General features: G+C 41.0%; 1 protein-coding gene across 1 annotated transcript in view; it reads left to right on the top strand.

Annotated features, from left to right (window-relative positions):
• Positions 1-5,854: 5,854 nt before the first annotated feature.
• Positions 5,855-6,000, top strand: part of IP6K1 (inositol hexakisphosphate kinase 1) — a 42,296-nt gene continuing 42,150 nt past the window's right edge. Inside the window, exon 1 of the mRNA XM_054976808.1 lies at positions 5,855-5,942. The gene's annotated coding sequence lies outside the window, so the exon portion shown is untranslated. The remainder of the gene's footprint in view (positions 5,943-6,000) is intronic.

The raw sequence follows: 6,000 nt of genomic DNA, 5'->3' as shown, positions 1-6,000 counted from the left end.
AATTTGAGGACAGTGATAAACACTATTGAATACTATGATAAGCACTGTGATAGAGAAGTTGGTTTTTTCTTTGTAGACGCGGAAAAAGCATTTGACAATTTGAACTGGGACTTTATGTTTGCTACTATGGAAAAGCTGCAAATGGGAGAAAAGTTCATCCAAGCGGTCAAGGAAATTTATAGAGACCAGAGTGCAGCAATCATAGTGAATGAGGTCTTGACAAAGAAATTGAAAATTAACAAAGGAACCAGACAGGGTTGCCCTTTGTCTCCATTGCTGTTCATTTTGATTTTGGAAATATTGATGATCCAAATACGTGAGGACGACACAATCTGAGGTATGAAAATAAAAGAGTTTTCCTACAAGGTCAGAGCTTTTGCGGATGACATAATGTTAATAGTAGAGGATCCAATTGAAAATATGCCAAAGGTAATAGAGAAAATAAAAGTGTTTGGAGATCTGGCTGGATTTTATGTGAACAAAAAGAAGTCAAAGATTTTATGTAAGAACATGACCAAACGTAAACAGCAAGAGCTAATGGAGATAACAGACTGTGAGGTGACTAATAAAGTAAAATATCTTGGCATAGAATTGACGGCGAAAAATATAGATTTGTTTAAAAATAACTATGAGAAATTGTGGATACAAATAGAGAGAGACTTAATAAAATGGAACAAACTGAACTTATCATGGCTGGGAAGAATTGCAGCAGTAAAAATGAATGTCTTACCACGTGTGATGTTCTTGTTGCAAACTATACCAATTATTCGAGACTCCAAACAATTTGATAAATGGCAAAGGAAAATCTCAGATTTTGTGTGGGCAGGCAAGAAACCACGGGTGAAAATGAAGGTTTTACAAGATGCTAAAGAAAGAGGAGGCTTGCAACTGCCCAACATAAGACTGTACCATGAGGCAGTATGTCTTGTATGGCTGAAAGACTGGATAACGTTAAAAAATCGCAAGTTGCTGGCCCTGGAGGGACATAAAAAAATATTTGGATGGCATGCATACATGTGGTATGACAAAGTGAAAGCGGACTCTATGTTCTTGCATCATTATATTCGGAGAAGCCTCTTCACGGTCTGGAAGAAATATAAGGTGTACATGGAAGATGGAATTCCTTCATGGGTGGTTCCGTATGAAGTAATAGATCCGAGAACTGTTGATAACGAACAGCAATGCCTAACTTACAAGGAGATTACACAAATACAATATTCAAAGCTGAGAATAAAGACAGAAGAAGAATTGTCTCCTTGTTATGGATGGTTTCAGTATAGACAGATCAGAGATCTTTACAATGTGGACTGCCTGAGAGGAGGTATAAGACTGGAAAATTCGGAGTTAGAGGAAGTGATATTACAAGAAGGCAAAGAAAGAAATATCTAAGATTTACAAATTACTTTTAAAATGGTTTATGGTGGACGAAACAGTAAAAGTCCAGATGGTGAAGTGGGCAATAAATTTTCATAAAGAAATAACAATGGAGGCATGGGAGTACTTATGGAAAAATACAGTGAAGATTTCAACTTGTACGAACATTAAAGAAAATGTGTACAAAATGATTTACAGATGGTATTTAACACCAAAGAAAATTGTGCTAGGCAATACTAATATGTCAGACAAATGCTGGAAATGTAAAAAGCATGAAGGGTCATTATATCATATGTGGTGGACATGTGAGGTAGCCAAACAGTACTGGGGTGAAATAATTGATGCAATTAATGAGATTTTACAAATACAAATAAACAAGAACCCAGAACTGTTGTTACTGAACTTGGGAATGGAGACAGTTCCAGCGCAGTATAGAACATTGTTATTTTACATGACTGTAGCGGCAAGACTTTTGTACGCGCAGAAATGGAAGACACAAGAAATACCAACTGTAGAAGATTGGATCTATAAATTGCTGTACATGGCGGAAATGGACAAATTGACAAGGAAACTTAAAGATCTTGACCTAGGACAATATATTGTTGACTGGGGGAAATTGAAATAATTTTTGGAAAAAAAATGGGATGTAAAAGGAGAACTGTGGCAGTTTGAAAATTTTTAAAAGAATAATGTTGTAATGGGAAGAGAGAAGGGATCTTACCACTTAGGGGGAATGTAACTATAATCTAAGCAAATATAATATTTAAGGGAATTTTACATTGAACATATGGGACAACGAAAATGGTTAAACAGATATATTAATGAGGTATACAGTGCGTAGTATATAGTATAAAACAATAAGGTAGCGTATCAGACATTATATTATGTGGTTGGGTTATATTGGGTTGTGTGCTGTGCTACATTGGTGGCATAGCATACAATCTAAGTTTTGTGATATATACTATATTGATAGTATATTTGATGGAATATATATTTAAAAGAAGAGAAATAGAAAATGTCTAAAGTAAGAGACACTGAGAATCTGGCTATATATTATACCATACTGTTGTGTTATATTGTTATGATATATACTATATTGATAGTATGCTTGATAGAATTTATGTAAAAAAATAAGAATGTGCTTAGAGTAAGAGATATTATGATCTAGAGGCGGTAGGAAAATATAAATGAATTAGATTTAAGCAATAAGAAGGGTTAAGGGTTGGAAAGCTGTTGGAAGTCAATAGGGAGGGGGGAGGAAAAGGGTGGGGGGATAGAGCAAGGGGAATAATGAGATTATATGTGTCAAACTTGGGGGAAAAAATCTTTTGTTTATTCGCTCACCAATAAAATTTTATTAAAAAAAAAAGGAGCAAAGATCAAGACTGGATGTGGTGGGCCACACACTTTGAAGCACCTTTTCCATTTCATCAGGCCTCACCAACTGCAAGTCATCCATATAACTAAGACCAGACTGCACTCCAATAACATCCTGAGATTGAACCAGTCCAGTTATGGCATTTAAGTTACGGTGGATAGGAGCAATTTTATCTATAAAATGCATTGCAAAGGAATCACAGTTGGGCATGTATGTTTTCTGGGTCAACATCTGTTGGGGCTTGAAATAAAAGATGCTTTCACAACCTGGAAAGCATTGATATTGTGCAAATGCTGCAAAAAAGTGAGCTTGCCTCACTATGATCACTGCCAGAGTAGGCATGATAATGTGTTCTTATCTATGCTTTCTATCTATCCGTCGGATATGTGAACTGCACTTTCTCAATGAGGAAATTAATCATCTAAACCACGCACTTCAGGCAAATGGCTACTCCAGAAATGAAATCCGAAGAGCAATCGAACCCAGGATGAATCAAACAACCAAGGAAAAACAGTCTCCTACAGGAAAAGTGTTTTTGCCATATATCAAAGGAATTACTGATCAGATGGGAAAGCTTATGAAAAAGCATAACCTTCAAGCAGTATTCAGACCCACCCGAAAAATACAACAGATGCTACGATCAGCAAAAGGCAGTAGAGACCCCCTCACCTCTGCAGGAGTATACCGTATACCCTGCAGCTGTGGACAAGTTTACATCGGGACCACAAAGCGTAGCATCCAGACAAGAATAAAAGAACATGAAAGACACTGCAGACTTGGACAACCTGAAAAATCAGCAGTGGCTGAACATGGCCTAACTCAAACAGGGCACAGTATCTTATTCCAGGACACCAAAATACTGGACAACACTTCCAACTACTTTGTCAGACTGCACAGGGAAGCCATTGAAATTCACAAGCATAAGCAAAACTTCAACAGGAAAGAAGAAACCTTAAGAATGAACAGAGCATGGTTTCCAGTTCTGAAAAACACCAGGCTAACAAAACATTCTATCCCCGACAATAGCCCTGCAGAGAAGATTAGCACATCAAGTACCAATCCATATGCAAAAGAACCTCCTCAGGATACAGTGAAGCCTCCCGCCATTAACATTCCACACCCTGGGAAACTCTTACAGGATGACTCAGCTCAACCCCACCCCTCCTGAGTAGATACAAATGACCTACATCTTTTCCACACTGTGACACTGAGAGATCTCTGTCTTTTGGTGCTACACCTCTGAAGATGCCAGCCACAGCTGCTGGCGAAACGTCAGGAACTACAATGCCAAGACCACGGCAATACAGCCCGGAAAACCCACAACAGCCATCGTTCTCCGGCCGTGAAAGCCTCCGACAATACATCGAATACAATCAAATTGTTTTGATTACAATCAAAACAATTTAACAATAAAAGCCATTAGGTGAAAGGGCCACAAAAATCAGAGTATACTTCTGTATAAAAATGGATATGTCCATGCTGATTATAAAGGGGTAGTTGTATTAGTCTGTTGCTGCAAAATAAAGCAGACACGCAATGGCACCTTAAAGACTAGCACGTTTGTTTCAAGATGAGCTTTTGTGAGTCAGTGCTTACTTCTTCAGCTTCCTTCTGCACCAAGGCCAAGTTAAATGACACCTTCACCATGGTGGCAGGTGAGGTGCTACTTCCTCTCCTCCACTCTCTGGAGCTGAGGAGATCCTAGCGATTTCAGGCTGCACGGGTCAGGCCAGACCCGATCACTCAGCTCTGCTCTGTTCCCCAGCTAGAGAGCCAGCAGTGGCTGGAGGCGCTTTCTGGCACCACCCTGGGGGCCAAACCAGCCACAGTCAGGAAGGGAGAAGTGGGATGAGGCTCCATCCCTGCTCCATCCCCAAAGGGCCCACCTGCAGTTACTGGCTGAGTGGGAGAGCGGGGCCGCCTAAGGGTTAGTATCTGTGAGCTACAGATGAAAAGCTGCGAGCAGAGGAGTCAGAATCTGTGAGCGATTGCTCACATTAGTGGTAACACTGCTTGTGGGCCATTTATCTACCCAAACATTTCATCATCTAAAGCTCTTCAATAAAGGAAGGAGCATTCTGGACTCCATGGAAAGTGAGAAGGCACTCAAGAGGCAATCCTGTCCACAGCCTGGGTCATCTCTGTAATCCACAAGTCAACCAGGGCTGCAACAGCAGCACCAACCTTTCTCACTGGAAAATCCTCAAGATACATCAGAAACCCCACTGGATCCATCAATCTCCTGGGGCAGACTACCCTTGCTGAGGTCTGTAAGTCTAAATGAGAGTGAGATTTGCGTATACATCATGTATTTTAATCTCATTTTGAAACTACTGTTAGTCTCCTAGTTTGACAAACTTTGTAAAAGAAGAGCTGTACAGAGTGAGGTCGTGAGCAGGTAAAACATAATTTGCAAAAAATTAAAAGCACTGAATTTCTTTTTTTTTCCTGAAGAGGTGTAGGTGATTTATGAAGTCATGGAGGAGTGTGGGGTAGGGATCCAAAATAAACACATTATAGGTAGGATTTTTGCAAACCTACTGCCATCTTTCTGACAAGGTCAGAGGACAAGTCCTGAATTATAACTCAGATAAGAACAGTCCCTGAGGAGCAGCTGGAGTTTGTTTTAGAGAGATATGGCAGGAATTAGATAATCAGATTCACAGGGGTCAGAAGCCTGGCTATCGGAAAGATCATCTAAGAACCACTTTCCACGGCAAAAACTGAGGTCAGGTCCTAAAACCTTGCCTCAAGGTGGGGGTAGAGATCAACAGTGAAAGGCTTCTATGATTGGTTTGACGAGTCACGACTTAAAGCCTATAGACTATCGCCCCAACATAAGAGATTGGTCACGTCACGTTTGCGCAGCGTGCGTCGGAAAACTGAAGGCGTGGCTCCCGCTGGCGAGGCGTGGAAGATATGGAAGAGTGACAGTAGTTTAGCCCAATAAAATATAAAAATAACACAGCGCTGAGATGTATCTTCATGCTATTGGTTCTACTCTTTAGGAGGTGGGACTTGGACAACATGGTTGCTATGACGGCGGAATGCCCTCCTTCCCGGCGCCGCCATCTTGTTGTTGATTCGAACCGTAGGGAGCGGGTGAGGGAAGTGTTTGAGCCGGCCTGGGGGGGTGGGGGAACTCAGCAGCAGTAGCGCCCCCCGGCCGGGCAGGGGGAAATTTACCTTGGTGAGTTAAGGTTCCGTCATGGAAGAGGGGCGTTGTGAGGCTCTGGGGCCGGGTCGAG

This window comes from Eublepharis macularius, chromosome 4 (genome assembly GCF_028583425.1).
Source record: "Eublepharis macularius isolate TG4126 chromosome 4, MPM_Emac_v1.0, whole genome shotgun sequence".
In the NCBI taxonomy this organism is placed as follows: Eukaryota; Metazoa; Chordata; class Lepidosauria; order Squamata; family Eublepharidae; genus Eublepharis; species Eublepharis macularius.
Note: the sequence above shows the minus strand (reverse complement) of the source record. Positions and strands in the feature narration are given on the sequence as shown.